The following is a 10,584-nucleotide window of genomic DNA, read 5'->3' as shown; positions in this document are numbered from 1 at the left end:
CCAGCCCTCTGTCTTTGTGCTGCATTTCAAACTGCCATAGAGATAGGGGGCTGGATTCTCTGATTTTGCGGCTATGATCGGAGGAAGTGTCTGGTTTTGCGACCAAAATGTCAGCGCCACCCTTGCACTGATGCTCCGCCCGGTGGGCGGGGGGGGGGGCGGGGGGCTAGCAGCCGCACCACGTAAAGACTTTACTTGCCGATACAGACGCAGAATGGCCGGCTCCGTGGCCGTGCATGCGCACCGCAGTGGCCTGTGGCAGTCGCGCCGTTTAACATAGCGTGCGGACCCGGTCTGCCAGTAATCCCTGTAATCCCCCTCACCAACCCTGGACCACCCCCCACCAGTCCCCCCAGCCCCCGCTGAAGCCCCCCCCCTCCCCTGCCAGGGGAACAGCTCTCCCCCCCCACCCCCACACCGACTGTGGCAGCGCTGAACACAGTCTGCAGCCGCCACGCGAGGTTCACAAATGTTGAGAGGACACGTGACCCACACCATCGGGGCCTCGGGTTACATCCTGAGGCCGTCCCAGTGGTGTGCAGCGTACTCAAGTGCACCGTTATTGAGGGGCAGAGCATCTGTAAAACGGCGGTGCCCTCGATTTCGGTGTAAAATCGGATTCTCCAGCCACTCATTGAACGCGATTTCGCTGTCGGCAATCGGAGAATCCCACCCAGGGTCTAGAACTTTGGAGTGAAGGGGAGAGGTAGAATATTACTGCCCTATTGGCAGATTTCTTCCAGACTACTGTTTAGCAGCTTGCACGTTGTAATGGAAGAGATTTCGAAAAAAAAAATTCTATTCACATGACGTCTCTCCCCATGATTTTGGAAGGTATTTGTTTATCAAATGTCTGGACAGACTGGGCTATTGTTTTATGGCTGAGATGATTGGATGCTGTAATGTCCCAGCCGTTAACTCCATCTTGATGAGATAGAAAAAATACATTTCCATATGGCTATTAAACCCTGGTAGACTTTCTGTCCCAACTTGAGAGGTAGCCTTATAGAAATGCTAATATGGGGTCCAGTTTCAATAAATGTTTTAAATTAATTCTTGACATCATCATGTGTGAAATTCCATGGCAGGATGTCTGGGCATATCTGAATTGTATTCCACAGTGGAACCTTCAAGAAAATTAGTCAACTTGTAATAACAGATGTCAGATGGCTTGTGGCAGCTATCTTAAGTCTTGCTTGTTTTTTAAAATTGTTTTATAAACAATTCCACATATGTTTGATCAGTCAATAAAATTAGAGATCAATATCACATGTGCACAAGCCAGGCCATTGTGGCAACTGTGTGCAGCATTCTATACACTATCTGTGAATTAATGAGTTGTATTTATATCACAGTACACTTGAACAAGCAAATTGTATGATTATCTGAGTCGCATGTAAGGCTGCATGTACCTTCATTTAACCAGATGTATAAACTTCACAAATGATAATGTATCTTTGATTAGACCTCCCCATTGCGCTCCGCTACTATAACACCCCAATTTGCCCCCCACTTCCTGTCCCGACCCATCGCCAATGAGTTAGCTGGTAATTGAACAGCCCGGATTAGTGAAGAGTGACAGTATACAGGAATATAGATCAGTAACACCCCAGGGGTGGGGTTACTGAGTTATGGAGATAGGATGGCGGCATGGACTTAAGTAGGGTGCCCTTTCCCTAGCCCTGGGAAGGGAAACATTCCCTCACTGACTTACAACTAAATACATGAGAATAGGTAACAAATCAAGCTGGTCAAGCTAGTTTGATGTTTGTAATAGTTAAATAGGTCATGAAAAATGCCAAATTAATTGAGCTATGGGAAAGATATGGAACTGGACTAGCACCTCTTTTTTTTTATTAGTGTCACAAGTAGGCTTACATTAAGACTGCAATTAAGTTACTGTGAAAATCCCCTAGTCACCACACTCTGGCACCTGTTGGGCACACTGAGGGAGAATTCAGAATGTCCACTTCACCTATCAAACATGTCTTTCAGGACTTGCGGGTGGAAACCGGAGTGCCCGGAGGAGACCCATGCAGACACAAGGAGAACGAGCAGACAATGACCCAAGTCGGGAATCAAATCTGGGACTCTGGTGCTGTGAAGAAACAATGCCAACCACCGTGCCCCCATGCCACCTATCCTCTCAGGAGGTCCCAAAGTACTTTACAGACTTTGAAGAACTTTCATATTGTAGAAATAGTTGTAATTTAGAACAGAGTTTTTCAAACTGTGGATTACTACCGGCGGGTGGGTGTCGGGATGGTCGCTGAGCGATCAATTGCGGTATTCCTGATTGCGGGAGAAGCGTTCAACGGCCTGACCGAGTTTTAAATGTGAACAATGCAGTCTTCCCACCAGAAGGGGTGGCGGAGAGCAGGTGACATTCCCAGATTTTACACTGATGCCACGTGTCCTGTACGCAATATTTAGCGCAAAATCATAGAGAGATTCCTCTATTTTCTAGCTACCAGCAGGCAAGCAACAGGACTGTGAAGAACTGTTGATGGATTATTTATGTTATAAGAAGAGAGGTGCCAGAGACACAAACTGGTCAGAATCTCACAACTGAGTTTGCTGGAGAGAGCTGCGCAGGAGAGTCCACAACAGGATAAAGCTTTGCTCCTGTGAGCTGTATGCAGAGCTCCAGAGAATCTGGTGGAAAGCTGTATGAAGATTATTTCTTTACGTATGGCTCTGTTAATTATGCCAATGCAAAGCAGGATGCAAAGCTCATGTGTGTTATATGCAGGGAAGTAATCGCAAATGAAAGTTTAAAACCCTCAAAACTTCACTAAGCATGGTGAGTTTGAGGACAAACGTCTTGATTGTTGTCAAAGGATGCAACAAAAGCTTAAATCGTCAGCTGAAGTCCTTAGTGGAAATGTAGGGCGGGATTTATTTTTTAAAATAAATTTAGAGTACCCAATTATTTTGTTTTCCAATTAAGGGGCAATTTGGTGAGGCCAATCCACCTACCCGGCACATCTTTTTTGGGATGTGGGAGTGAGACCCATGCAGACATGGGGAGAATGTGCAAACTTCACACGGGCAGTGACCCGGGGCCGGGATTAAACCCGGGTCCTCACCGTCGTGAGGGCAGCAGTGCTAACCTTGCTGCCCAGCCAGCTGTTCATGCCGGCGGCATATTCTGGTCCCATGCCTGCGCACTGGTCTCCCGACGATGAGGGGTGCAGTCAAAGAGAAATCCCATCGACAACGCCGAAAAACATGCAGCGGGATGGTGGGTACATCCTGCCCCTAAGTTTGAATAACAAAGCAAGTGAGATCATGAGGATCAAGCATGCTCACCTGTTGCATTAATGATAAGCGAAAATGTTGTGTCAAGAAGGTCGGCCGGCGTGGTTCATGAAGGTCAGCCTGTGTGGGTTACGAAGGTCGGCTGGTTAGTGAAAGTAGGTCCCGGGAAAAAAAACTTTGAAAAACACTGATTTAGGAAATGTGACAGACGATGTTCAGATATCAAAGGTACATGTATGAACAATGACCAGATTTGGTTTTGCTGGTTAAGGGGAATGGTCAGGGAGAATTTTCCTGCTTTTCTTCAAAGAAATACTTTCGGATCGTTTACATTCACCTGAGAGGCCAGCCTCTGTTTAACATCTTATCTGAAAGACAATACATCTGACAGTACAGCACTCCTTCACACCTTATTGAAGTGGCAGCCGAGATGGATGTGCTCATGTTTCCCTCGGAGGGCTCGAACCCATGACCTTTATGCTCAGAGGTGACAATTCCAACCAGAGTAAGTGAAAGAGGAGAACATGAGAGAAGCGAAAGGGGGAATCTAAAAAATAAAATAACCTCCTTAAATCCTATAAATATTACCGCACCCCTCATGCCCCCCTCTTGATGTGACACTGCTGCAGCCAATTGCTTAAGGCAGCAGAATCTCTTTTAAAATTTAGATTGCAACAGCTCAAAAAATAATTTCCTCTGAGACTGTTAAAATGGATGGTTTGTGACCATATATAGAAACAAGAGAATTCCATTGTTTTTCCACTGCCCAGAGTGTTTCCAGACAGTTGAATTAATAGCACAAAGAATGTTGGTGCTTCCTACAGAGCTAGAAGTAGGAAAAGGCAATCAGTAGAGGGTGGAAGGATATCCGCGGTCCAGCCAGCTGCAGTGAAGCAGCTTTTTAATTGATCCCAGCTGCTTGTGAGATGAAAGTCACTCTGGCAGCGTTAGTCACGTGTCCCCCGGGAGCTGGTCGCTGAGCTCTGCTCCTGCCTTGCCATTTGCTGATGAGATTGGGACTGGGGGGATGTAGAGCAGAGTGAATGAGCACAGTTTGAAAAGCCCTTGCACAGAGAGAGAGACCGAGCACAGCAAAGGAAGTCTGAGCTTCTTTCACGTTGCTGCCAGTTAGGCAGCAGAAGGGAAAGAGATACAGTGAGGGAGAGGTGAACACCTACTGTTGGCAAGGGACGTTTGCACAGACGGATGAAGGTAAGAGCTAAAGAAGTAGACTGGAGAGATCTCTACTCCTAACAGCGAGAACCCAAGGCACAATGCTGTATTAATGATTCAATTATTGTTGGGCTTGTCCAGCTTTGAAGAGAACTTTTAAACATGTTGTAAAATACTTTTTTTTTAACAGCAAGAAATGTATTAAAAGGGCAGCACGGTGGTACAGTGGTTAACATTGCTGCCTACGACGCTGAGGACACGGGTTCGAATCCCGGCCCTGGGTCACTCCGTGTGGAGTTTGACAATTCTCCCCGTGTCTGCGTGGGTTTCACCCCACAACTCAAAAGATGTGCAGGCTAGGTGGATTGGCCACGCTAAATTGCCCCTTAATTGGAAAAAATAATTGGGTACTCTAAATTTTAAAAAAAGTTACTCCTGCATTTCCACAACTTGGAATTCTTCAATGGAAAAATGTACGCCTAAACCTTTTTAAGCTGGAATTTGATGAGCCAATGTTAAAAGATTTTAGTGCGAGTGAACAAGCTTTATCAAATGAGACGCACACTGTTTGAAGGACGTGTTATATTCCTCATTTAAATAGCCAGCATCAGTTACAAATCTGTAAAACGACTAACTTTCTGCACATTAATAGCCAGGGCTGTGAACCGATTGAGTGGAGCACTGTGCTGATAACAAAATGTGCTCATGTTCGAGAAAGCAGGGTAGTAATTAAATTGAATGAGTTTGAACTATGTGATCGCATTGGTATGTTTTAGAAAATTACATGGTAATAGATTTGTTTTATAATTTGTATTTTTACTCACTAATCCTCCCATTTAAAAAAAATCTTTTTAAAAAGATCTTCATGCTCAGTAGATGGATGTTGCTGTGTTGTCCTGAATCATAGGATCCTGCTTCTCTATACATCTAGATGTTGGAGCTTGGGCAGTAGTGATTATTATGGCTGCCTTAGTGCTGTCTGTCCACCACATGATCCCCAAACTACCAACAAACTGGGAAGGTAAAGGTTCGATGGTGCTTGCATGTATGTGTATATAATTAAGGAGAGGATTGAACACAATTGTGATGCCCCACACAGTTCAACAACATGCCATCACTCTTTATTTCAGCTTGTGCATAAAGAATTGCGTGAAATACTGGAGGACTGCCAGCACCTGTTATCCCATTGTAAGACATAAGGCCATTAGAACATAACAAAAGGGAGCTGGATTTGACCACATAGTCCCTGAGCCTGATCTGCCATTCAGTACAATCTTAATTGATCTTCTTAGTTTTTTTGGACACTTCAGGGCAATTTAGCATAGCCAAACCACCTAACCTGCACGTCTTTGGACTGTGGGAGGAAACCGGAGCACCCGGAAGAAACCCAAGCAGACACGGCGAGAAAGTGCAAACTCCGCTGTGACCCTAGCCGGGAATCGAACCTGCGAACCTGGAGCTGTGAAGCAACTATGCTAACCACTGTGCTACCGTGCCCCCCTAATTTCTTCATTCCCCTGAGTGCCCACATCTGTCTATCTCCGCTTTAATGCATTCAATGATGGTGCATCCATTGGGGTAGAGAATTCCAAAGATTCAAAATCCACCTCTGGGTGAAGAAATGTTTCCTCATATATCTCAGTCCAGAATGATTCCCCAGCCAGGGGAAACAACCTCTGTATCCAACCTGGCAAGCCCTTCCGAATGTTGATTGTTTCAGTGAGGTCAACTCTCATTCTTCTGAACTCCAGAGATTACAGGGCCTCTCATCATAGGACAACTCGCTCATCCCAGTAATCAATATAGTGAGACCATGGGCTTTCCGAAGAGGAGAGGGCAAGTGAAAGAAAGAGTTTGAAAAAAAACACTTCCTCATTACAGCATATTGGAGGATGACCTGGCCATGTGAGCTACTTTTATTAATGACGCTGATACAAAACCTCACCGCATGATTCACTCATTCAATTCTCCCTTCTCAATGAAACAGTGTGATTTGCAAATGAAAATATTTCTCTACCATTTGCTGCATTTGACGACCTAACCAAGATTTCGCACAGCTCACCTGAAAAGGGAGTATTGATGTGAATTAAGTCTCGATGGGAGGTAGGTATGTTCCTCTCAGTCACTGCCACTGACCTGCTGTTGTTAAACAGAACATGAGCTGAGGTTTTCTCTAAACAAAAGATGATACAATTTCTTTCTGCATCTCTGGGTCTAAGGTATCATGCTGGAACCCAAAAGTTTAAAAAAAAAAAAAAAAAAAAAAATCCTACAATAATTACAAATGGAAATCAAATGTGGTCTATTTTACATCCCATTGTATTCCAGCAGGGAGATTAGAAGATAGTGGGCAGGCTTTTCTGGTCGCCGACGCCAAAATCACAATTGGCCGTAGAATACCAGTTTCGGGTGAAATCGGGAGAGGTGCTGCTTTCGCGATGCTCCACCCCCTCCAAAGCGGCATACTTGCGGCGTATGCGGAGCACTGTATCGACGGCCTCAGGACGTTGCCTGAGGCCCACCCCCCTGATGCTCCGCCCCTGTCCGGCCGAGTTCCCACACGACATTGGTCGCTTGTGCTATTATCCTTCGGGTCACGTGTGCTATCATCCATCGGGAACTCGGTGAGGCGGCTGCGGACTCAGTCCAGCACCACCACAGTCAGGGGAGGGCCAATCTGCGGCAGGTGGGACATTGCCAGGAGCTGGGGGCACTGTTGGGGGATGGTTGGGGGCTCATGAGCTGACCAAGGGGGGGGGGGGGCACTATTTTGCAGGATGGGTCTGTGTGGGGGGGGGGGGGGCACTATTTTGCAGGATGGGTCTGCGCGAGGCTGGTGCCATGTTGCATGGCGCGGGCTGCTGCAGGCCGTTTCTGTGCACATGTGTGACCACGGACCTGGCAATTCTCCAGGGTGCGGCCGCAGCTCCGTTGCTAGACTCCAGCCAAACTGAGGATCAGTGACCGTTTCAAATTGGCGCTCGTAAAACACCACTGTTCCCACGCCAGTGTCAGGATATAGCCTCAAAATCAGAGAATCCAGCCCAGTGAGATTCGGTATTAGCACTCAAAAAGAGGGGAATGGTGTAATTTTTTTGAAAGGTTTTTAAGGCCTAGGCGAGCAGAAGGCAGGATCAGGCTATTTTATTTGTTCTTTGTGAGATTTTGGTGCTGTGGCATTGACGGGGATAATTGAAATGCTGAGGCATGTAAGTAAAGTGGTTAATTTGGGGTAAAAGATCCTGTCACTGGCAGCTGTCTAATTCCAACAGGTGCAATATGTCTCTTACTTGCAGATATTCAAAGGTGTTTTCTCATGGTGAGAGTGTTTTCTCATGGTGAGAGCGAAGAGAAGCTCAGATCAAAGCTGTAATTGAAGTGTGTGTTGGGTAGAGTAAGGCACATAAGCCATCTATTGTAACCGAGGGAATAAATGTAGATGGCAATCTGCGCAGCCCTCCGCAATATAAGACTGGGGCTATTATAACTCTTGGCCTTAATTTAATTTCTCCAATGACTCCTATTTTAAGTCAGTGCAGATGAAGTTGAGCCCTTAGTGCAGGGGCAGGAATTAACCATGGAATCAGATCCCAGTAAGATAAGTGAGGATGGGGGGTGGGATGCAGGGGGAGGGGGTGCAGCACGCCACACCATCACAGTCAAAGTAGGGGAAGAATCCCAGGCCAGAGGAGGCGAAAGGTTTCATTGAGCGGATCAACCTAATTTAATCTCTTCTTTTGAAGAATTTACCTCTGCATTTGTGGCTCTGATCTTGCTTGCAGTCAGTTTTCCTCTAGACCTAAAGCAACCAGCGACCTCGTTTCATTCTGCCACTCTGGGATTATACAGAAGCAGAAAATAGGACTTGTATTTCCTCACCACCTCCCACACTTGGATCATCATTATTGCACTATAAGGATCTATGGAAAGTGCATCTAGTGCATTCAAACTTTTTAAAAGTAAGTTTTTAAGAGTACCCAATTCACTTTTTCCAATTAAGGGGCAATTTAATGTGGCCACATCTACCCTGCACATCTGTGGGTTGTGGGGGTGAAACCCATTCAAACACTGGGAGAATGTGCAAACTCCACAAGGACAGTGACCCAGAGCCGGGATCGAACCTGGGACCTTGTTGCCGTGAGGCAGCTGTGCTAACCACTGTGCCACCATGCTGCCCTTCGTGTATGTGTTTGATCATTTTCCCAGCTTTTATGACCTGCCAACCTCCGTTCCATGGGGCTCCTTTGTATAGGACCACCACTCAATTGATGGCACTTGCTATCTGGTCCCCGCACACCAAGTTAAAATTGGGACTTTAGTATAAGTTAGCTTGTAGATGCAGGAAATACATGTGAATAAGTCCTAATGTGGGCACAGTCAGTACTAGGACAGTCAAATACTGTCCATGATTTTTGCTGGTGTGATTCAATCCAACAGACTGCTCTGTATCAGTTTGCCAGTACTGGACCTGTTATCAGTCCTTGCACTCAGTTATGGCTCAGTTCCTTGATCAGCCTAATTGTCTTATTTGACTAATGACAGACAAAACTTAATCAATTTTATCTGAACCAAATGCACCCACACAATGAGATGTTTGATCGATGTGATGAGTACAATAAAGTTGCTTGAGATTTTCCAGGGCTGTCGAAGAAAGCCACATGATTTCCTTTCCTGTGCCCCTGCCAGGCTGATAGTACTACCCGAGTACCCTGACAGTACCAGAGGAGCATCCAGGTGTCCCTGCCAGGTTGGCTGTGGCATCAGTGTTGCCACGGTACCACTCTGCCCAGAGCCCGACCATCTAGGGGCTCCTGATCTGCCAGAACAACTATCCGATTGAGGCAGCAAAGTGCCAGCAGCTTAACTGCCTCGGCAGTGCCATCAATAGAGGAGTCTGCTGAAGAAGCTGACGGGGAGAGAGAGCGTGAAAGTAAAAAACGGTTATGTTGTGTTTGAGCCAGGCAGTCATGCCCCATTCAACAGAGGTATGACCTCAGCAGCAGCTTTGGGGCTAGCCCTTGGACCATGGAGCTTCCAGAAAGGAAGGTCTTTCCCCTTAAAAAAAAAATACAATGGGAGGCTCCTCAATAGACAATGCTGGCAAATTTCTGGCAGCCTGGTACAATCGTAAAGACATTGATAGGCCAATGAATTGGTTGACTTAGCCTCCAGCCAGCGAGCAGTCAAGTCACTGCCAATCATTGGGAATGTTCTGTTTGCGGCTTCCTGCCTGACGTCTTTTGCCACCATTTTCCCACCCTTCCCACCTCCAACTCTCTTCTCATCCAAGTCATTGATATCGATTGTAAACGTCGGAGGCATCAGTCCTGATCCATGTGGCACTCCACCAGTTGCAGCTTTCCAATGTGAAAATGACCATTTGCCCCCAGTTACTATTTTATGTCCATTAACCAATCAGACAGGAGGTGGGATTATTTTAAACAATCCAGATTTTCTCTATCCATTCATAAATAGAAAGGGTTTAAAAAAAAAAAAAAAAAAATTCCCCCATTTTAAGTGGTGACGTATTTTCCCCAATCCTTAATTTAATGTTCCAATCCTCTATTAATAACTTGCACAGGTCAAATAAAATAAAGGGGTTGGTTTATTTTACATGCACACAAAATGCAGACAAGGGATCTTTCAATGTTTGCCCCTTTTGCATTCATACATTGAAAGAGGAGTTGGGGCGAGACCACAGTAAAAATACAGTTAGGGTTTTACATGTGTCAGGGCCCAGACACAAAAGTCTAACAGAATTTTCCTTCAGAGAGGAGATTGACTTTTGCAGGGTGATCCATCTTTCCAGGACCAAGACTTGCATGAACAGAGAAGGCACGTGGAGCTGGTTTGGGCTTGAAGGCACCAGTTCCACTTTTCCAGTCGTTCATTGTTTAGATGAGGGCCAGGCTACTGTACCTGAACAGAGCTCCTTCAGCTGCTAACAGTTCAATGGCAAGATGCAGGCTGTTTCCTGTAGTTACTGGGCTAGATTCTCTGCTGCGCACCACGCCAGAGGGAGGATGCAAATGGGCCATTAAGACCTATTTGCATTCCATTAATGGGCCAGGAACCACATTCTCCCATCCCTTGTGATTCACCTGTCCTCTGGTTCGGGAATCAAGCGGGCGAGAATTAGTGCAGGTCCTG

At 46.1% G+C, this 10,584-nt stretch overlaps 1 protein-coding gene across 1 annotated transcript in view; it reads left to right on the top strand.

Moving 5' to 3' along the window:
- The first annotated feature begins 4,270 nt into the window (after positions 1-4,270).
- mid2 (midline 2) overlaps positions 4,271-10,584 on the top strand; it is a 306,551-nt gene continuing 300,237 nt past the window's right edge. The window contains exon 1 of the mRNA XM_072505416.1: positions 4,271-4,473. The gene's annotated coding sequence lies outside the window, so the exon portion shown is untranslated. The remainder of the gene's footprint in view (positions 4,474-10,584) is intronic.

Source organism: Scyliorhinus torazame, chromosome 5, assembly GCF_047496885.1.
Source record: "Scyliorhinus torazame isolate Kashiwa2021f chromosome 5, sScyTor2.1, whole genome shotgun sequence".
NCBI classification, from domain to species: Eukaryota; Metazoa; Chordata; class Chondrichthyes; order Carcharhiniformes; family Scyliorhinidae; genus Scyliorhinus; species Scyliorhinus torazame.
The sequence above is the reverse complement of the archived record's forward strand: the minus strand, read 5'-3'. Positions and strand labels throughout refer to the sequence as shown.